The 24,182-nt window shown below is 38.2% G+C and overlaps 1 long non-coding RNA gene across 1 annotated transcript in view; it reads left to right on the forward strand.

The window, feature by feature from the left end:
* The window catches only part of LOC131384428 (uncharacterized), a 65,440-nt gene that overhangs the window by 13,110 nt on the left and 28,148 nt on the right, over positions 1–24,182 (forward strand). The window lies entirely within an intron of this gene.

Genomic DNA, 24,182 nt, shown 5'->3' on the forward strand with positions numbered 1-24,182 from the left:
AGAAAAGAATAGAAGTGGGCTTGGACTTAATTACTAGAATTAGAAAATTTAAAAATACTCTGAGGGACATGACCAAGATAGGATATCATTCATGGAGAGTGCTTGAAGAAACCTGTTTTGTTTAGACTAAATAATGAGAAGGTCAACACAAAAGCCACATTCAGATAGTTCGGTGATATCTATGTGAAGAAGTATAAGAATCATGGGATTATATATTTTCAGAGTTGGAAGAAACTTTAGAGACAATCTAATTTGTATATTTCCCCAGTCTTCTCTTGAAGAACCTGGTCAGTGAGAGTTCTGCTTCTTTTGAAAAGTTTCAGTGACAGGAAATCCATCCTCTCTTGAGATAGTAAACTTCCTGTTGCAGTAGCTCTAATCTTCAGAAAGACTTTCTTTACATTGAGCAAAAGCTGTTTCATTACAGATCCCACTCATTGAACTTGCTCTCCTTTTTAAACATAATACTTTTAATTCCTATGCTAAGTGGCAGCCCTTAAAATACTTAGAAACCATTATTCTGAACAAATTATTCTCTTCAGGCCTTCACTAATACCTGTATTACCAATGCAGTTTTGAGATTTTGGATGGATAGTAGGAAATGTGTATAAAATTAGTCTGCAACAAAACTCCATATTCCTTTTTTTACCTTTGAAATTTTTCTAGCCACAAAATGCCGTTTTCTTAAATAGAAAGTCTCCTAGAACAGTACAAAATGAGCCAAAGATAAAGCTCTTAGATTAAATCAGAATAAATCACCTTACAAACCATTTAAATTAGATTAAGAAAATCTAAGGGCTATTTGATGTCTCAACTGTATTATTTACATTGCTCTGCCATAAATAAAATCTAGGGAGTATTCCCTCCTTATTTTTTTTAATTTAGTTTATATTTATATGCTAGAATGAATTTTAGTTCTAAATGAAAGGTCCACATTCTCATAAAACAGAAAAATGTAAGTCCACTCTCTTGTATGAAGGGATTGTTTTTGGTTTTTAATATGATTTGGCTCTATGTCCCTACCCAAATCTCATATTGAACTATGATCTTCAGTGTTGGAGGAGAGGCTTGGTGGGAGGTGATTGGATTATGGGGGTGGATGTCCCCCTTGCTGTTCTTGGGATAATTAGTGAGTTTTCATGAGATCTGTCTGTTTTAAAGTGTGTAGCACTTCTCCCTTTGCTGTCTCTCTTCTGCCACCATGTGAAGATGTGCTTGCTTCCCCTTTGCCCTTCTACCATGATTATAAGTTTCCTGAGGCCTTCCTACTCATGCTTCCTGTACATCCTGTGGAACTGTGAATCAATTAAACCTCTTTTGTTTATAAATTACCCAGTCTCAGGTAGTTCTTTATAGCAATGTGAGAGTAGACTGCTACATTGGTTTTAATGTGTTTTTGTTAGGAGGGCCTTACTTATGGTTTAGGTCATAGACAGTCAGGCATATTCACTGAATTGTTCATGCACTGATTCCTATTTGTTGCTTGCATACATCCAGGCTGTATTCAAATTGCTGTGGAAGAAAAGATAATTGGAACATTGCTCTGAGATATGTGCTATTGTGTGATAGAATTCATGTAAAAATAAAGGGGAGAGTTGGGGGAGTTAAAGAAGTCTTTATGTAAAAACTATAAATTCTAAGCTAGGACTTGAATTGCTCTCTTTACATAGATAATTAAAGGAAAGGAGTATCCAGATATAATCACAACATCTAATAGTGGGAAAGATTTTAGAAACCATCTAATCTAATTTGTTTTGTTTAAATGAGGATACGAGGGCTCAGAGTGATTGAGGGATGTGTTTCAGGATGCTCAAATTGTGATAAAATGGAATGAGGGAAATAATAAGTTGTGTTTTTATATACTAACAATGAACAATCTAAAAAAATTAAGAAAGCAATTTCATTTACAATAGCATCTAAAAGAATACAGTACTTAAGAATAGACTTAACAAAGGAGGTATAACACTTGTGTAATGAAAACTACAAAATTTTGCTGAAGGAAATTAAAGAAAACACAAATAAATGGAGAGACAGCCTATGTTCATGGATTGGAAGAATTAATATTGTTAAGATGTCAATACTACTCAAAGTGATCTGCAGATGTAGTTCAATCCCTATTTAAATCCCAATGATTTTTTTTACAGAAATAAAAATATTCATCTTAGAGTTTATGTGGAATCTCAAGAATCCCAAGTAGCCAAAACGTTTTGAGAAAGAACAAGGTTGAAAGTCACATACTTCCTGATTTCAAAACTTACTACAGAGCTATGGTAATAAAAACAGTGCTCCCAGAATAAAAAGAGACATATAGACCAATGGAATAGAACGAAGAGCTCAGAAATAAGGCCTTGCATATATGGTTGAATGACTTTTGGCAAGGGTACCAAGACCATTCATGGGGAAAACATAGTCTTTAATAAATGGTGTTGGAGAAACAGAATATCTACAGGCATAAAAAAATGAAGTTGCCACAATGAGAAATCACCTCACACCTGTTAGGATGGCTGTTACGTAAAAAATACACAAAATAACAAATGTTGGCAAGGGTGTGGAAAAAAGGGAACTCTATATACTGTCAATAGAAATGTAAGTTAGTTCAGCTACTGTGGAAAACAGTATTGAAGTTCCCACTAAAATTAAATATAGAACTACAAGATGATCCAGAAATCTCACTTCTGGGTATATATCAAAAGGAATTAAAATCAGAATTTCAAAGAGACATCTGTACATGCATGTTCACTGCAGCACGATTCACAATATGTAAGACACAGAAGCAACTTAAATGTCCATCAATAGATGTATGGATAAAGAAAACGTGGTCTATGATGCAATGGAATAGTATTCACCCTCAAAAAAGAAGGAAATCCTGCCATTTGTGACCACATGGATAAACCTGGAAGACTTCATGCTAAGGGAAATAAGCCAGATACAGAAGGACAAATACTACATGATACCACTTATATGACAGATCTAAAATAATCATACTCATAGAAGAAGAGAGTGAAATGGTGGTTGCCAGGGCTGGCGGAAGAGGGAAAGGGGAGGTATTAGTCACAGGATATAAAGTTTCAGTTACACAAGATACATAAGTTTTAGAAATCTACTGTACAGTATAGTGCCTATGGTTAACAATACTGTTTCATAAACTTAAATATTTGCTAAGTGACTAGATCTTCTGTGTTCTTATCACACACAAAAAACCAATAACAATAAATAGGAGGGTGGAGGGAAACTTATGGAGGTGGTAGATATTAGGTTGGTGCAAAAAAGGAATTGCAGTTTTTGCCATTAAAAGTAATGGCAAAAGTAAATGGCAAAATTAATTAAAAGTAATGGCAAAAACCACAATTCCTTTTGCACTAAGCTAATATGTTTACGGTAGATTGTAATGTTGGCTTCATGGGTATATACTTATTTCCAAACTCACTGAGTTGTATACATTAAATGTGTATAACTTTTTAAATGACAATCACACCTCAATAAAGTGGTTTTAAAAAGAAATGAAGGTGAATTCTACCTTACACCACACACAAAAAATAACTCAAAATGGATCAAAGACCTAAACATAATAACAAAAACTGTAAATCTCTTAGAAGAAAACATAGGGGAAAACTTCATGACATTGGATTTAGCCATAATTTTTTGGGTATGACATCAAAAACACAAGCAACAAAAGAAAAAAAATAGGTAAGATGGCTCTTTACCTATCAAAATTAAAACTTCGGTATCAAACAGAATGAAAAGACAACTCACAGAATGGGAGAAAATTTATGCAAATTATATATCTGATAAAGGATTTATATTCAGAATATATTTTAAAAATTCCCACAACTCAACAACAACAGCAACAACAAACAACCCCATTTAAAATGGACAAAGAAGGACTTCTTCCTTTTGGTCCAGCATGTAAAGAATCTAGAAATCAATACTCCATTCTGATAACAAGTAAAAAGCTGAAAAAAGCAGAAAATAAATAATTCTTCTAGTTCTATCAGAAAAATGTGTCACTGCCTCTAGCCTCCCATGCTGGAGAAGGGAAATATTCAACTCAACTTCAGCCCCTTCAACTGTACTGCCTCGCCTAAGGCAGGAGAAAAAAACTGAGAGGGTCTCATGAAGTTCGCAGCCCAGAAGCACAGGACCATTGAAAGACTGAGAACTAATTATGGGACTATAGAACATTTTACCTCCCCCCACCCCTTACCACCACATTATTAATGACCCATTTACTACAGTTCTTTCATTCAGTATCTTATATCTGGCTTTCAGTAAAAACGTATTAGGTATACTAAAAGGTAAAAAATACAGTTTGAAGAGACAGAGCAAGCACCAAAACCAGATTAGGCTATGGTAGAGATGTTGGAATCATCAGACTGTAAATGTAAAAAACTATGATTGGCTGGGCGTGGTGGCTCACACCTATAATCTCAATATTTTGGGAGGCTGAGGCAGGAGGATTGATTGGGGTCAGAAGTTCAAGCCCAGCCTGGGCAACATAGTAAGGCCTGGTCTCAATAATAATAACAATAATTATAGTAATAAAGCTATAATTAATATGCTAAGGGATCTAATGGAAAAAGTAGACAACATACAGGAACAGAACAATGATGTAAGCAGAGATGAACGTTCTAAGAAGAAATAAAAAGAAGTACTAGAGATTAAAAACTGATTCCATTTTGATAGAAATGAGGAATGTCTGATAGGCTCATTAGCTGACTGAAAACAGCAGGGTAAAGAATCTCTGAGCTTGAGTATATATCAATGGAAACCTCTAAAATGAACAACAAAGAGAAAAAGACTGAAAATAAATAACAAAATATCTAAAAACTGTGGAACAGCTATAAAAGGTGTAGCATACGTGTAACAGGACTACCAAAAGGAGAAGAAAGAAAGGAATAGAAGCAATATTTGAAGTAATAACTCCTGAGAATTTTCCCAAATTGATGTGAGACACAGTTACAGATCAAACTGAGTCCCTCCTTGTAAATTCGTATGTTCAAGTCCTAACTCTCATTGTATCTGGAAATAGAAACTTCAAGTAGGTAAAACAAGTTAAATGAGGTTTCAAGGATGGGTCTGTAACCCAGTAGGATTGATGTTTTTATAAGGAGAGGAAGAGACACCAAAGATCTTACCATTTTCTTTTTCTTTCTGCAAATGCACAGAGAAGAGACCATGTGAGGACAGAGCGAGAAGGTGGTTGACTACAAGTCAGGAAGAGAGGCCTCATCAGAAACCAATTCTGACAGCACCTTGATCTTGGCATTCTAGCTTCCAAAACTGTGAGAAAATAAATTTTTATTGTTTCAGCCACCCAGTCTGTGGTACTTTGTTATGGCAGCCTGTGAACAGAATAATACAGACACCAAACCACAGATCTAGGAAACTCAGAGAACACCAGGCAGGATAAATGGGAACAAAAACAAAAACTACACTAGGCATGTTACATTCAAACTGCCAAAAATCAAAGGTAAAGAAAAAAACTTAAAAGAAGCCTGAGGGAAAAAACACCATGCTTCTCAGAAATCATGCCAGTAAGAAGAGACTGGAATGAAATCCTTAAAGTGTTGAGAGAGAAAAAGATTCCACCAACCTAGAATTCTATATCCTGCGGGCGGGGCACAGTGGCTCACGCCTGTAAGCCAGCACTTTGGCAGACCGAGGCTGGTGGGTCACGAGGTCAGGAGATCTGAGACCATCCTGGCTAACACAGTGAAATCCCGTCTCTACTAAAAATACAAAAAATCAGCCGGGCGTGGTGGCTGGTGCCTGTAGTCCCAGCTACTCGGAAGGCTGAGGCAGGAGAATGGCGTGAACCCGGGAGGCGGCGCTTGCCGAGACTGTGCCACTGCACTCCAGCCTGGGCGACAGAGCGAGACTCCGTCCCCAAAAAAAAAAAAAAAAAAAAGAATTCTATGTCCTGTGAAATTATCCTTTAAAAGTGAAAGGGAGGCCGGGCGTGGTGGCTCACGCCTGTAATCCTAGCACTTTGGAAGACCAGGGCGGGTGGATCACCTGAGGTCAGGAGTTAGAGACCATCCTGGCCAACATGGTGAAACCCTGTCTCTACTAAAAGTACAAAAATTAGCTGGGCAAGCGTCTGTAATCCCAGCTACTAGGGAGGCTGAGCCAGGAGAATTGCTTGAACCCGGGAGGCGGAGGTTGCAGTAAGCCGAGTTTGCGCCACTGCACTCCAGCCTGGGTGACAGAGCCAGAGTCAGTCTCAAAAAAAAAAAACAAAACAAGTGAAAGGGAAATGAAGACTTTCTCACACAAACCTTGAGAAAATTTTTGGCCTTGCCAGAAATGCTAAATGAAGTTCTTCAGAGAGAAAAAAAAGTGATATAGGTCAGAAACTTGACTCTATGTGGTTAAAGAAAGAGTATTAGAGAAGGAATAAATGAAAGCAATTACAAATTTTTATTTTCATTTTTAACTGATCTAATATAATGGCGGTTTGTTCAAAATAATAACAGGAGCTAGACATATATGTCTTATTAGCATTGTGGAATGCTGTGTATTAGCACTGTGAAACAAATGACAGCAAAGATACAAGGAAAGAGGGAGGAATTAGCATTATTTTGTTCTTATATTCACACTAGTCATGAAGTGCTATAGTGTTATTTCAAAGTGGACTTGGATTAGTTATAAACGTATGTTGCAAACTCCAGGGCAACAATTTAAAAAAAAGTAAGAAAATGAAATATAACTGCTAAGAAAAAGGAGAGAAAATGAAATTATATAAAATGTTTAATTAAAACTACAAATGGCGTAAAAATAGTAAGAGACAAAATAGAAACAAAGGAAGCTGGACAATGAATAAAATACAGTAACAAATATGATAGATACTAATGCAAATATACTAATAATTACTTTAAACATTAATGATCTAAATACTAGTTAAAAGACAAAGATTGTCAGGGTGGACCATAACACAAAACCCAACTACATGTTGTCCACAAGAAATCCACTTTAAATTTAGAGATACATATAGATTAAAATTAAAGGGATGGAGAAAGATATGCCAATATGCCATGCCAGCACTAACAAAAAGAAAATAGGAGTAACTGTATCAATTTCAGAAAGAGTAGATTCCTGAGTAAGGAAAATTATCTGAGACAAAAAAGGGCATTTCACAATGATAAAGCAGTCAGTTCTTCAAGAATACATAATAACCCTGTGCATGCCCCTAGTAGCAAGGCATCAAACTATGCGAGGCAACAACGGGTAGAACTGCAAGAAGTAATGGACGACTTCATTGTTATAGTTGGAGAGGTCAACATCTCTGTTAGGAACTGAGAAATGCAGCAGGCAAAAAACCAATAAGGATATAGCAGAACTCAATATCACCATCAACAAACAGGATATAATTGACATCTGTAGACTGCTGCATCCAATAACAGCAGAATACACATTCTTCTCAAGATCACATGAAATATTCACTACTGTGAATTGCATTCTGGGTCATAAAACACACCTTAACAAATTTAAAACAATGGAAATTATACAATATATGATCTCAGAGCTAAACTAGAAATCAATAAGTAAAAGATAGTTGAAAAATTCCCAAATACATGAAGATTAAACAACACACTTCTAAAAAACACATGAGTCAAGTGAGGAATCTAAAGAAAAATTTTAAAACATTTTGGTCTAAATGAAAAGGTATATACAACTTACCAAAATTTGTAGAACGCAGTGAAAGCAGTGCCTAGAGGCAACTTTATAGTATAGATTACATGCATTACAAAAGACAAAAGATCTGAAATCAATCATCTAAGCTTCCACTTTGGGAAACCAAAAAAAAGAAGAGTGAATTAAATCTAAAATACACAGAAAAAAGATAGGAAATCAATAGAGAGCATCAATGAAACGAAAAGCTGATTCTTTGAAAAGATCAATAAAATTGATAAGCCTGCCCCCGGGCTGACTTAAAAAAGAAGAGAAAAGATACAAATTACTAATATCAGAAATGAAAGAGGGGATGGATATCACTACAAATCCTATGAACACTAAAAGGATGATAAAGAAATATTACAAACAACTCTGCCTACGGATTTGATAATCTAGATGAAGTGAACCAATTCCCTGAAAGACATGGTCTGCCAAAACTCACACAAGAAGAAAACAATCTGGATAGGCCTAAAGATTCTGAATCAGGCCAGGTGTGATGGCTCATGCATGTAATCCTAGCACTTTGAGAGACTGAGGCGGGAGGATCATTTGAACCAGGAATTTGAGACCAGCTTGGGCAACATAAAGAGACTCCATCTCTACAAATGCTTTTTTTTTTTTTTTTGAGTGATTCTTTTTTTTTTTTTTTTTTTCTTTTTTATTATACTTTAGGGTTTTAGGGTACATGTGCACAATGTGACAATGTGCAGGTTTGTTACATATGTATCCATGTGCCATGTTGATTTCCTGCACCCATTAACTCGTCCTTTAGCATTAGGTGTATCTCCTAATGCTGTCCCTCCCCCCTCCCCCCACCCCACAACAGTCCCCGGAGTGTGATGTTCCCCTTCCTGTGTCCATGAGTTCTCATTGTTCAATTCCCACCTATGAGTGAGAACATGCGGTGTTTGGTTTTTTGTCCTTGCGATAGTTTACTGAGAATGATGTTTTCCAGTTTCATCCATGTCCCTACAAAGGACACGAACTCATCATTTTTTATGGCTGCATAGTATTCCATGGTGTATATGTGCCACATTTTCTTAATCCAGTCTATCGTTGTTGGACATTTGGGTTGGTTCCAACTCTTTGCTATTGTGAATAGTGCCGCAATAAACATACGTGTGCATGTGTCTTTATAGCAGCCATCCCATTACTGGGTATATACCCAAAGGACTATAAATCATGCTGCTACAAATGCTTTTTTTAAAATTAGCCCGACATGGTAGCTATAGTCCCAACTACTCAGGAGGCTGAGATGGGAGAATTGCTTGAGCCTGGGAGGTCAAGGCTGCAGTGAACCATGATTACGCTACTGCACTCCAGCTTGGGTGACAAAGTGAGACTCTGTCTCAATAAAAGAGAGAAGATATATGAATTAGTAATTAATAACTTTCTAATACCAATAATATGCTAGATGGGTTCACTGGTGAATTATGTCAAACATTTAAGAAAGAAATTATATCAATTCTCTACAATCTGTCTCGGAATTCAAAAGCGGAATTCTAACTCATTCTGAGGCCACCATTGCCTTGATGCCAAGACTGGACAAAAACATTATAAGAAAAGAAAACTAGAGACCAATATGTCTCATGAACATAAATGCAAAATCCTCAACAAAATATTAGCTAATCAAATCCAATAATGTATAGAAAACTACACATCAAAACAAGTGGGATACATACCAGGTATTCAAGGCTGATTCAACATTTTAAAATCAATTAACATAATTCACCACACCAACAGGTTAAAGGGGAAAAATGATATGATCATATCAATAGACACAGAAAAATTTTTGACAAAATTCAACACCAATTCATGCTAAAAATTCCAGCTAACCATAGTACTTAATGGTGAAAAACTCAACACTTTCTCACTAAGATTAGGAACTAGGCAAGGAGGTCCCCTTTTACCACTCCTTTTTAAGATCATATTGTAAATCCTAGCTAATGCAATAAAACAAGAAAAAGAAATAAAAGGTATACATATTTAAAACTGTCTTTATTTGGAAATGACATGATGTCTGTGTATAAAATCTCAAAGAATCAGAGAAAATACTCCTGGAATTATTAAGCAATTATAGCAAGGTTGTAAGATATAAGGTGAATATACAAAAGTCAATAACTTTCATATATGCCAGCCATAAACAACCAAAATACAAAATTAAAAATACAATACTATTTACACTAGCACCCCCAAAATAAAATACTTAGTACCACTCTAACAAAACATACACAAAAACTGTATGAGAGAACTACAAAACTGTGATGAATAAAATAAATGAACTAAATAAATGGGGGGACAGTACATGTTGATGGATAGGAAGATTCAATATTGTCAAGATATCAGTTTTCCCCCAACTTGATTTGTGGATTCAGCACAATTCCAATGAAAATCTCAACTAGTTATTTTGTGGATATTGACAAACTGATTCTATGGAGAGGCAAAAGGCCTAGAATAACAAAATCAGAGAATTGAAACTACCTGACTTTAAGACTTACTGTAAAGAAATAGTAATCAAGACAGCGTGGTATTGTTAAAAGAACAGACAAATAGGTAACTGGAATAAAAAGGAATAGAACAGAGAGCCCAGAAATAGACATAAATATAGCAAAGGTGTCTTTGATGAAGGAACTAAGGAAATACGGTGGAAAAATATTTTCTTTTCAACAAATAGTGTTGGAAAAACTGGAGATCCACGTGGAAAAAAATGAATTCAGACACAGGCTTTCCTTACACTTTTCACAAAAATTAGCTCAAAGTGAATCATATACCTATATGCGAAACACAAAATTATGAAATACCTAGAAATAACACAAAAGAAACTTTAGATGACCTTGGTTATGACCATGACTTTTTAGATATAGTAATGGCCCCTTTACCTGAGGTTTCACTTTCTGTGGTGTTAGTTACCTGCAGTCAACCATGGTCTGAAAATATTAAATGGAAGAGTCCAGAAATAAAAAACTCCTAAGTTTTAAATTGCCTGCTGTTCTGAGTGGCATGATGAAATTTTGTGGTGACTTGCTTGGGATATTAATCATCCCTTGGTTTAGTGTATCCACACTGTATACATTATCTGATCCTTGGTTGTCAACATTGTCTGCTCCTGACATCCAATCATCGAAATAATCATGGCTCAATAATCCAAGATCACCTGAAGCATATGATCCTCCTTCTGATGTATTGTCAGAAGGTCAGTGGTACCCTAATGCTCTGTCACAATGCCTACATCATTCACTTCACTTCCTTTCATAGGCACTGTATCACCTCACGTCATCACAAGAAAAAGAAGAAAAGAAGTAGAGTACAATAATATCCTTTGAAAGAGACAGAGAGCATTCATATAACTTTTATTAAGGTATATAGTTATAATTATTATCTTTTATTATTAGTTACTATTGTTAACTCATACTATACCTAATTTATAAATTAAACTTTATCATAGATACGAATGAATAGGAAAAATACATAGTGATATATGGGGTTCAGTACTATCAATGGTTTCAGGCATCCACTAGAGGTCTTGGAACACATCCTCCACAGATAAGGGTGAACTACTGTACTACGCTAAAAGCATGACTCATGAAAGACATAATTGACAAGGTGAACTTCACTAAAATTAAACATTTCTGCTCTATGAAAGGTACTGTGAAAGACACTGCCCAGAGAATGAGAAGATAAGCCATAGACTAAGAGAAAATACTTGCAAAAAACATGCCAGATGTAGGATCATTATCCAAAATGTAAAAAGAACTGATAAAACTCAGCAATAAGAAAACAAACACCCTGACTAAAAAAAATGGGTAACAGACCTGAATAGATACCTCACGAAGAAAGATATATAAATGGCAAATAAGCATATGAAAAGATACCCTACATCATATGTCATCAGGAAAATGCAAAGTAAAATAAGAGTGAGATACCAGCCTATGCCTACTAGAATGGCCAGACTTCAGAGCCATGACAGCACCAACTGCAGTGAGGATGTGGATCAACAGGAACCCTCACTCACTGTTGGTGGGAATACAAAGTGGTACAGTCACTTTGGAAGAAAGTTGGTCAGTTTCTTACAAAACTAAACATCCTCTAACCATATAATCCAGCAATCAGACTCTTGGGTATTTACCCAAAGGAGTAGAAAAATTATATCCACATAAAAACCTGCATATGCATGTTGACAGGTTTATTCATAATTGTCAAACGTGGCAACAACTGATATATTCTTCAGTAGGTGAATGGATAAACTGTGATGCACCCATACAATGGAATATTATTCAGTGCTTTCCAGTCTGAAAAAAAAGAAACGAGCTTTCCAGTAATTTACAAAATGGAGGAAATGCAAATGCTTATTAGTAAGTGAAGGAATGCAACCTAAAATAGATCTATACCATACAATTCCAACTAGATGATATTCCGGAAAAGGCAAAACTATGGAGACAATAAAAAGATCAGCGGCTTCCAAAGAGTAGGAGGAAAGAAGGGATGAACAGGTAGAGCACAAAGGATTTTTAGGACAACAAAGATATTCTATGTGATACTATAATGATACATACATGGCATTACACCTCTGTCAAAACCTATAGAATGTATAACAAACCAAGAGTGAACCGTAACGTAAACTATGGATGATAATGGTGGGTGATAATGGCGTGGTTATGTAGGTTTATGAATTGTAACAATATACTACTCTGGTGTGGGATGTTGATGGTAAGGAAGGCTCTGTGTGTGCACACGTGGGGGCAAGGGTATAATGGGACCTCTGTACTTTCTGCTCAGTTTTGCTGTGAAGCTAAAACAGCCCTATGAAAGGAAGTACACCACAGTGAAAAAAAAAATGGGCACAGTACTTCAATAGACATGTCCCCAGAGAAGATATACAAATAACCAATAAGCACATAAAAAGACCCTCAACATCCTTAATTGTTAGGGAAATGTAAAGCAAAATCACAAGATACTACTTCACACTTATTAGGATGGCTATTACTAAAAAAAAAAAAAAAAAAAAAAAACCCAGAAACTCAGAAGCGTTGGTGAGGGTGTGGAGAAATTGGAAGTCCTGTACGTTGCTGATGGGAATATAAAATGGTGCAGCCAATGTGGAAAACGGTATGGTGTTTCCTCAAAAAATTAAACACAGAATTACTGTACGATTCAGCACTTTCATTTCTGGGTATATACCCAAAAGAATTGAGAGCAGGAGATTGAAGAGCTATTGTACATCCATCCATGTTCGTAGCAGCACTATTCACAATAGCCAAAATGTGGAGGCAGCCCAAGTACCCGTGAACAGATGACCGGATAAACAAAATGTGGCACATACACAAAATGGAATATTATTCAGCCTTAAAAAGGAAGAAAATTCTGACACAGGCTACAACAGGAAAGAACTTTAAAAACATTATGCAAAGTGAAATGTCAGTATTTCCCTGAACAAATATTGTATAATCCCTCTTGTATGAGGTACCTAGAGTAATCAAATTCATAGGAACAGAAAATAGATTGGTGATTGGGAGGGGCTGGGGGAAGATGGAAATGGGGAGGTAGTGTTTAATGGATACAAAGTTTTAGTTTGGGAAGACAAGAACTGTTCTGGAGTTGGATATTGGTGACGGTTGCCTAACAATGTGAATGTACTTAAAGTTACAGAATCGTACACTTAAAAATGATTAAAATGGTAAATTTTATGTTATGTATATTTTACCACAATAAAAAACAAGCATTTTTGTCCAGAGATAAGGGATACAAGAAAAATATAAAATCAGACACACATACATACACATACAATATATGAAGCCAAGGCTTAAAAAAAGCTAGAAATGTTTATTTACAAATTGAAGATACAATCAATAACACTATAAAACTTTGCTGACAAACCAAAAAAAATATGATGAATAAGTGATGTCTATGTTCCAGGATTAAAAGAGAGGGCACTGTAAATGTCAGCTCTCTTCAATTTTTATGTGTTAACTTTTGTATTTAATGAAATTGTATTCAAAATGCCAGCAGAGTGAGCCAAACATTCATCTAGAAAGAAAAAAATTAGGAAATTAATAGTCAAGAAAATGTCAAAAAAAATGAGTTTTGATGAAATGAGTGTTGATTGACTCACCCTACCAATTCAAAGTACTTTAAAAAATTACAGTAATGAAAGTATTGCGGGCCTAATGCATAAAGTTATAGTTGGAAGAAGGAAATATAAATGTGGGAAATAACTAAAAGGTAAAACACTCTTAGTGTACAATTAAGCATGTTTAAAAATGTTTATGTGTCAGGAGCGGTGGCTCACGCCCGTAATCCCAGCATTTGGGGAAGCCGGGGAGTGTGGATCACCTGAGGTCAGGAGTTCAAAACCAGCCTGGACAACATGGTGAAATCCCGTTTCTACTAAAAATACAAAAAATTAGCCGGGCGTGGTGGCGCAGGCCTGTAATCACAGCTACTCAGGAGGCTGAGGCAGGAGAACTGTTTGAACCTGGAAGGTAGAGGTTGCAGTGAGCTGAGATTGTGCCATTGCACTCCAGCCTGGGCAATAAGAGTGAAATTCCATCTCAAAAAAAAAAGAATATATATATATATATATATATATATATATATATATATATACATGTAAAACAATGAAAGAAAACATAAGAAGTATCAATAATAATTATCTGCAGTTTGTGGATTGTCCATAATTTTTATATTCTTCTGCTTATTTGTATTTTGGAAGTTTTCAGCAATGATCAGTATAAATTTACAATCAAGAAAAGACGCCATTTTCAAAAAAGAAAAGAAAACACTGCTGCCAGCCCCAGAGTCCACTTGTCTGGAAGGCTTGATCACTAGCTTTGCCTGTAGTCCTACCCCCCGAAACAGCTTTGTGGTCTTTTCTGTATACTCCTGCTCCCACATTTAAGTCAATGTGTGGGCAGAAACAGAATAAAATGCTGATCTTGAGGAAACACTGCAAGATACTATCAGGATGAAATTAAGAAGTAATTTTAAATAAAGACTGTAGGATTTGTCAACAAATTGGACAAAATCCAGAGAAGAACCAAGGAATGACTGAAGACCTGAGGCTGCAGGCTGGATACGAGAGTAGAGATGAAAAGAAAATGTGTTTAACTTGGCTGGACTCTAAGTGGAGACTTAAAAACAGTATTGGAGCCCAATCAAACCACCATTAACAACTGCCAGGCAGATCCCCATCCTGAGTGACCCTGAAAGGTCAAAACAAACTCTTAAAATTTCCAGTGCTTTTTAGTTCAACCTGAGGTTAAAGACCATATCTTCTCCACAGTACAGATTGCTTTTGCATGTATGCCAAGAGCTTGTCTTCATTGCACATTAAAGATGCAAATATAGCATAGAGGATGGAAGTCTTTAAGGGCCTCTCAAAAGGTTCCTGGTGACAGAAGATGCCGACATGGCCAGACAGGACCAGATTTTTTTTTTTTCCAACTTTGCACAGCACAAATGCTCTAATTAAATGGTTTATTCTTCCTGTGGCTCACTTTACCTGCTTGTTTTGTATTTATCTGGGGATACAGACATTCAGAAAGAATGATGACAGAAAAAAGAGAGACAGAGTTACATAGAAAAAATGAGGCCAAGAGAGTTCCTGAGAGAGACCCAGGGCGGCACCCAGAGGGAGAGAACGGCTGATAACCAGCCAGAAACTTGGAAACTAGATTGAGAGAAAAGCCGGAGCAGAGAGAAAGGCACAGGCAGCCAGAAAGAAAGAGGAGAAAGGAGAAGGCCCCGTGATCTGTCCTGGGATGGGAGCAATAGGGAATCTTGACTCATTTGTACTTGTCAGACTATTTAAAGGAGAACAGAGCTCTGTGGCAAGGCAGCACTGTTTATTTTTAATATGCCAGTGTATTTTGGTAACAGAAAGGAAAAAAGAGCAAAAGGAAAGTGAGAATGAAGCTAGGGAGCCCTGCACTGACTCTTCAGAGGTTCTCAAAGAAAGACCGTGGCATCCACTGCATTCAGGTAGCTCCGTTAGTCTGACTTTGGCCTCCCGGACACCCTGGGCTCTGCCTAGAGAGGAGGGGGAGGGCTCCTGAGTCTTGCTCTCCCTTATTCCCATGGATGATGCTTCACAGTGGGGAAAGAGAGTGTCAGGAATTATCAAGTTTAATTTTGTTAATTCTTGCTCTGGCTGCTTCATGCTGAGGCACTTAAGTCCTGTCAGAAAGGCACAGACAGAGAGGCCTTTGTAAATTTAGATGAAATCTCTTTTTCCACCTGGTCTCATACTCAAAGATGCTGCAAGATTCCATATCTGATGGGCTGAGGATCTGGACTTCTCTGGCGTTCCACAGAGACATACATTCATAGTCTGTGTTCCTGCTTCATTCTCATCTTGCTTGATTAGCGACATGCCACTAAAGTCATAAAATATAATAAATATTTTCACTCTCTTGCCAACTGGGTAAATCTCAGTTGGATTACGATACAAAAATGTCTTGAGGAAGAAGGTTAAAAATTCCCAAACTCACTTTGGTTAATTTTTCATCTATAGAAATATTTTAACTCCATTGGAATTAATGTCTTGTCAAAGTGACGGAGACACATGGTACAAGACAACAATGTGTCATGTCATAGAAAAATACAGATCTATGATATTGACTCTAAGCATGATGTACCTATCCTCTTTATTAGAGATACCCACATAAGAAGATCCATTGAGATATGTGCTTGCTCTGGGAAGTAAATTTTTGTAGATTTAAATATAAATTATTTTGAAATATGATGCATTTATGCACAAATTTGCAGTTAAATAAATACACCTGTATTGGAGATGTGCTCTTAGTGATAGAAGTGAAAGACCCAGCTGGGCGCGGTGGCTCACATCTGTAATCCCAGCATTTTGGGAGGCCGAGGTGAGTGAATCATGAGGTCATGAGATCGAGACCATCCTGGTTAACACGGTGAAAACCAGTCTCTACTAAAAATACAAAAAATTAGCCGGGTGTGATGGTGGGTGCCTGTAGTCCCAGCTACTTGGGAGGCTGAGGCAAGAGAATGGCGTGAACCTGGGAGGTGGAGCTTGCAGTGAGCCGAGATCACGCCACTGCACTCCAGCCTGGGCAACAGAGCAAGACTCCGTCCTAAAAAAAAAAAAAAAAAAGAAAAAGTGAAAGACCCAAAACATTTGGGTACTGTGGTATACAACAAGAGTTCTTTGAGCATAGCACTTAAGAAGAAAGCCACAGAGTGGGGCAAGGCTGGACAAAACATGTCTGAACATCAGAATCACCTTGGTAACACTGAAAAAGTACATAGTCTTGGACTTCACCCCGGAACCATTGTATTTGAATTCCATAATGAGACCTAGAAATCTATACTTTAAAAAAATTTTTTTCCGTGTGCACTATCATTGTGAACATTTGGGCTGGAGAATGTTTTATTTTCCTGTCTCCGGTAGCTGAACATGTTCTAAAGTATGATTACCAATGTAACGTACTCAAACAGAGCGAATTATGTCTTGTAGTGGCAACTAAATTAATTTTTTTCATATGGACTTCAGTCATTTTTCCCAACACTTTGATTGCCATTTCTATCTGATAACTCTAGAATTACACAATCAGTTGTATGGTAGGTGCACTTTAGAGGTTTACTTTAACAAAGACATGACATTGAGTCTATTGCTGTTTTTTACTATGTCAGTTTTATTGGGGTGAGTTAATGTGAAAATATACCTCTTTTTGAAGGTGAATATTATTTCAAACATTTGTAACACATGGTATTTTGGAAACTTTCTTGAGGTCACAAGAGAGTTAAGTTTCATGGCAGTTGTTTTCGCATAAAAACATATTTGCTAACTCTTCCTTAATATATTTATTTTAGGATATTCTTGGGTATTTTGAGACAGAACAAGAATATGGAAGAAAGGAGGAGGAAAATGGAGGAGAGGTGGGGGAGGTGGTGGAATTCCAAATAATGCTCCCAGTCAGTGGGTCTCACTGTGGGTTCGTGCTCAGACTGCAGGCTGGAAAGCAGAGGAAACACGGTCATTGACTCATTGCCACCAACTCTGAGTAAGACTTTTGACCTTTCGATGTCTTAGCTAATGAATCCAAAAGGAAAGATGCAGTGGGGAAAAAGTAATTCGGTCAAATTGGCCATGAGGTCTCCTAGGGAAATACAGGATGATAACGGGACTAAGAGTTCCTGTGACCTTCTGTGGCTTCTTTAGTCTGGGAAGTCATTATCATCACAGCAGGCAACCCTGTTATTTTTGCTTTGTGGTAACAAGGAAAAAGCCTTTGATGTGTAAATGTGGGATCACTGTGTGAGCTAAGAAAAGAACAGTCATCTCATCCCCTACCCACCAGCTCCAGGTTTTTCCAGAACAAATGGCAGAGAGGTTTCCATACGGTCAGCTTTTTAAAAAATCAACTTTATTTTACGCATTTTAAGCTCCTAGCTTGAAGAATTTCAATCAATGTTTACACCTGTATAACTGCTGACACAATTAAAATATAGACCATATTCTTCACCCCCAAAAGTTTCCTTGGGTCCCTTACAAGAAAATCTCCCTCCATTCCCAGCCCCAGTCAACTACTAATCTTTTTATCACTATAGATTTGATTTGTCTCTTCTAGAGTTTTGTATACATACAGCCACACAACATCTATTCTTGATATCTGGTTTTCTTTAACTCAGCATACTGATTTTGCGATTCATCTATGTAGTTTCATGTATCAATAGTTTCTATCTTTTTATGGCTGAATAGTATTACATTGTATGATTGTATGACCATATGTTTATCCATTCACCTGTCAATGGACGTTTGAGCTATTTCTAGTTTGAGACTCTTATGAATAAAGCCATTACAAAAACTTATGTACCAATCTTTGTGTGGGCATACATTTTTATTTCTCTTGAGTAAATATCTCAGAAAGGAATTGCTGGTATTTGTGTTAGGTGTCTGGTCAACTTTAGAAGACTGCCAAATAGTTTTTTCTAAGTGGCAGCACCATTTTATATTTTCACTAGTAGTGTATGAGGATTACAATTTCTCCATATCTTCCCCAACACTTGCTATTATCTTTCTTTTTAATTTTACCCATCCTTAGGCATATGTAATGATATCTCATTGTGGTTTTACTTTGCATTTCCCTAATGATTAAGGATGTTTAACACTTTTTCAAGTGCTTATCAGGCATTTGATTACCTACGGTATCAGTTTTAGAAACAGAACCTTTTTATTAACAAGGGAAGAAATTGTCTACTGTGTGCTGTCTGTGGCCCTCTACCTTCTGGCAGAGGAAGAAGAGGCTCCACCACTCCACTTACTGGTGCTGAGAATGACCCAAGGTTTACCCCAAGGAAACAGTCCATATGTCACCACCATTTCCTCCCATGAGGGATGACAGCAAGGCCTCATCTCTGCTACATCCTTTCCTTACAACTCACTTTTCCTTCAAGGTCACTTGTGGCCTTTTTAGCAACCTTTTTTTTTTTTCTCCTTCAAGCTTCCCTTAGTATTTTACCTGGATTCACTTGTAAAAATATCTTTTTTTGTAAAAGCAACTCCCAATATCTGCTCTGGTGGATCCATTCACCACAGTCTCCATCTCTAAGATGGTTCTTCCTCTGATGACAGTCATCAAAGCCTCCAGTTGTGACTGAGGTGAAGTGCTACCCACATTCCCTGATTTGGATCCAACCTTCATTTCCCCAGCTGGTGGAGACATCGCCTGCTGACTGCTCACAATTTAGTCTCTACTCTGGAACTGCCATCAGGTGAAAGAAGCGACCTTGTCCTATGATGTGTTACCTCTCAGAGGGTTGCTACATGCAATACAGAGAATGAAGGATTCGTACAGAGATAAAAAGTTTCACCCTTCTTTCCACACTTCAGACATCTTTGAAGGGCTGTATTAGCTTCAGACTTCCTGTGGAATCAACTGAGCCCAAGGTTGTAAATGCATTGGAGTTCACCTTATCCCTCAGCCCAGTCCTGTTTCCATCTGCTTACAAATCTCTGTCTCAGAGAGGGTTTTTCCGGGTGTGAAAATTTCCAGGGGCGGCAATAACAAATTACTATAAACTGGGTGGCTTAAGACAACAGAAACATATTCATTCATAAATGCAAAAGGCCAGAAGTCTGGAATCAAGGTGTTGGCAGGGTCCAATCCTTTCGGAGACTCTGAGGCAGAATCCCTTGCTCACCTCTTTTCTGACTTCTGATGTTTATCAGCAATTATTGGCCTTCCCTGCTCGGTTTGTAGAAACATCACTCCAATCTCTGCTCCTGTCTTCACATCACCTCCTTATCTGTGTGTTTCTTAAAAGGACACTTGTCAATGAGTTTTGGGCCCACATGGGTAATCCAGGATTATCTCATCTCAAGACCTTTAACTTAATGACATTGGCAAGACCCTTTTTGCAAGTAAGGCCATGTTCACAAGTTCTGGGCAGACAGATCTGTTTTTTTTGTTTTTGTTTTTGTTTTTATTGTTGTTTGTTAGTTTTTTTGTTTGTTTGTTTGTGTGTTTTTGCAAAGAAGCCATTATTAAACTCACTATTCTAGGAAACTGAGCTAGTACAGTTGTTGGTCGGGGCCTAGGGAGTGTATTTCAAAATGGAGTTTGGGAGCTGAATCAACCATCAGCTGGCCGGCAATGAAGACCCCATCGCTAGTGGTGAATGGAGTACTGAATGCCCCTGGGGTGCGGTCAAGGGAGGCAATTTTTTAAACTTTCACTGTAGTGAACTGGGATGGGAAAGAAATACACTGGCAGGAACCTCAGAGGTTCAAGTAAAGTAGTAAGGACAAGGACTATGGGGCCCAGTAGATATTATCTTGGGAAAAGACAATGAAAGCCTGGGAGTGATTAATCACCAATTTAAAATGAAATGTGAAAACCAAAGGGCCTCACCTCACTGGCAGCATACAAAAGGCTCTCATTTCTGCAGATAGAGGGCAGAAACAGCCTAGAATCAGTCCCAGGACTTAGTTAAAAGAGTAGCAGACCTCCAGAGGAGACTGGCTCCTTAACCTTAGCAAGTCAGCTACATTCAAGGTAGAGCCCTCATGGGGAAGGAGTGGGACCCTAAAATTCAGGATGGCATTTTCAAGTTGATGCATTCAAAGTATGGAGTTCCTTCAGAGTCCTCTGACATTCTGGGCCTGCAGAAATAGCCACTCCTCCTGTAAAAGTCTGGACCTTCTCCTCTCACTTGAAGGTAATGTAGAGGACTCTGCCTGAAATATCATGCTTCCTTGTCTTTTGAGTCTGCTCCCTGCCCCTACCTCCCTTCCTGGCCACCAGACCAATCACTGGGCTCGCATCGCCATGTGGGGAAGTGCTGGATCTGCCAAAGGAGGAAGGGGTTAGAGCCCCAGGGAGCTGCAGGTCTAGCCCGCAGGTCCCAGCAGGAGGCTGGAGAACGTGTGTGAGCCAGATCTGAGGGTGCTGGCTTATAGGAGTACAGCATAAATCTGGGTATGATGGGAGTTTCTTAATACGGAAGCACTCTCCTGTGACATAGGAGCTCTGCCCTGGCAGGACCCTAGGAGGCAGTCCTAACTCATTACTGTGATGGCTTCTGAGGCTTGGAGAAAGCAATGGTCCACACCCAGTGAAGTAGAAATGCCACAATCCTTTTGATATACACATGTACAAAAGCATGAAAAAGCTCAGAGAAATGAATGTGCTAGATAGAATGGGGCCAGAAAACTCAGCCATCCACTCTTCTTCAGGACGACCTGGAGATCATTTCCCAAAACAGTAAGGAATGTGCTGGTGAGATTGGCAAAGCATCATTAAGAAGCACCGGTAGGAGGTGCTATTTCAGAACTGTTAACAATGGAAATGTCAGGACCCTGAAATAATAAAAGACATTGGTAAATTTTGATGGTCAAAAGCAATGTGGCTGCTTGAGCATCCTCATGACATGGAAGCTGGCTTCCCACAGAGAAGACAATTCAGGAGGAAGTGAGAGCACGCCAAGCGCTAGCTACCCTGTTAGCGACCTATCCTTGGCTGCACTTCCACAACAGCCTATTGTTAGAAGTGAGTCGTAAGTTTGGTCCACATGCAAAGGGAGGAAAAATTGAGACCACCTTTTGAAAGGAAACACGTCAAAGAATTTGTAAACATATTTTAAAACAGCCTAAGGGAAATTCCTAAGGGAAATTTGTGCTTCTTATCAGTGTAACTGATAAGAAGGTTTCTAAGTCATGGTTCCCAAACAGAAACGTATTCACCAGGGGACACTGGACTCTAAGCTTTAGCTGTTGTTCAATCACTGTGGGCCGCTGTGTCCAAGAGATCAGCAGGCAAAGGAGGGATTTGACATCCTAGCTGGGGGATGTCAGCCCAATTATTAAGTGGGGAAAGAGCTGCTGTTATCTAATGGAGGTAGAGCACATTTGGCACCAACACAACCCATTGGGGGCATTTCTTGATATCCTCCTGCCCTATTTTCTCAGTCAGTGAACATATGTAGCAATCATGGCCTGAGAGTCTGGGAAATATCCAGGTAAGCCACCTAGACTAGAAAAGGTGCTAACCATGAGCAAAGGGAATCTAGAACAGACACAGAGGAGGAAGATAATGAGCTTGCAGCCAGGTAGTAGTTCATTAATCCCACTAATCTTTCCCATTTGTCTGTCTTGTGCAATTTTCCCAAGAAAAGAGGGCATCAAGGATTCTGGAGTGGCTTTATCCAGTTGGGGTAAACTTGATGTCTGAAGAAATTGCACAGGGGTGGGCCATGTTGGATGCTGGGGCTCATCCCCAGACACATACTCTCTTCAGGATGGAGGCACTTCTTCTTCCAGCTGCTGGATGTTGCCTGCTGGTGGCTCATGGTTGAGTCCTTCTCCAGAGAAGGCCCTTAGTTGAGAGAACAGGCTCATCTAAGTCTATTATTTCCTTCCCTTGGAACAGCCTACTTTCAACTGACTGGATGTGAAGGTACAAAGCCCAGCCCCCTTACTTCAATTTGGGGCATTTATGAAGAGCCACTTGGCTCCAGAGCCTTCTGTGGAACCATCTGAGGCCTTGCTGCATTCCACTGCAGTTCACCTTCCTCTGCTCAGCCCTTCTGTTCTCACTGCCTTACAGCTGCTGCTCTTGAGTGCCTTCCCCCAATAAATCCCCTGCTCAGTAATACTGACCCTGGGAACCTATTTCCCAGAGAACCCATCAATGACACCACAACTTATTGTGCAAGCTTGTCTATCTAAGCTCTTTTTATATATGTCATCTCTATAAACCCACTCAATAATTCTATGAAGTTTCTACTATTCATATCCACATTGTACAGACGAGAAATCAGAAATCATTTACTGAAGTTCACAGAAATAGTAAACAGCAGTTAGCTTTCAACCCGGATCTGACTTGAGAGCCTGCAGTATTAACAGGTACCTTTGAACCTTTCTAATTTTGTGGTCCTAAGAGTGCCATATTTATTTAGCATAAATATTTTGTCACATTCCTGGATGCTTTCCTAAGTGATAGTATAGACGTAGCAGGTATACAGGTTAGCTTTGCTGCAGTAACAAACAACCTGAGTCTCAATGGCTGATAAAATCAAATACAGTCAGACCTCCGTTTCCATGGGTTCTGAATCCATGGATTCAACCAGCCACAGGTTGAAAATATTCAGGGAACAAAAATGGATGGTTTTGTCTGTACTTAACATGTACAGACATTTTTCTTGTCATTAGTCCCTAAATACTACAGTATAACAACTATTTATTTACATAGTATTTACATTGCATTAGGCATTATAGGTAATCTAGAAATGATTTGAAGTATACAGCAGTACATAGGTTATACACAAATACTACACCATATGGTAGATATGAGCACATTTGGCTCCAACATAACCCATTGGGGGCATTTCTTGATATTGATACATTTCTTAGTGTAGTGTGTGTGTATAACCAATGTATGTCTGTATACTTTAAATTATTTTATGTATATATCGACTTGAACATCCATAGATTTTGGTATTTGTTGGGGGTCCCTGAAACAAACCCCCACAGATACCGAGGAACAACAGTATGGATTTCTTGCTCACATTACATGTCAGCTGCTCTCAGTGGGCTGTTGTGGCTTTCCTCCACACATCTTTTCTTTCTAGAAGCAATGCTAAAGATTCAGCCCCTATTTGGGGTATATCCTTCTTATGTTAGAGGGAAAAGGCCAAAAGAGCTGATGGAAACTTGTGATGGGCTATGTTATAGCTGCTCACACAAGCATGTTACTCTGCAGGCGCAGAAGCACTGGTGGTGATATATAATCCTCATACCAGGAAAGTGGAAGTGAATGATTATGGACAATACTGCAGTTGACTGCAGCAGATATCCGTGTCAGGGCTGTAGCAACTTAGTAATTCACTTTTACCAGTTAAACAGTTTCAGTACATAAATTATTTATGCAACACATCTTAGGTGCTGGACAATGTTTATGTGGTGAGATTACCATGATTGTTACTCATCTCAGGAACCCATGGTCAAGCAGGTGTCTATTCTCTCGCCACTTCCCATGGATATT

The sequence above is a fragment of the Hylobates moloch genome, unplaced genomic scaffold (assembly GCF_009828535.3).
Source record: "Hylobates moloch isolate HMO894 unplaced genomic scaffold, HMol_V3 SCAFFOLD_1, whole genome shotgun sequence".
Lineage (NCBI taxonomy): Eukaryota > Metazoa > Chordata > Mammalia > Primates > Hylobatidae > Hylobates > Hylobates moloch.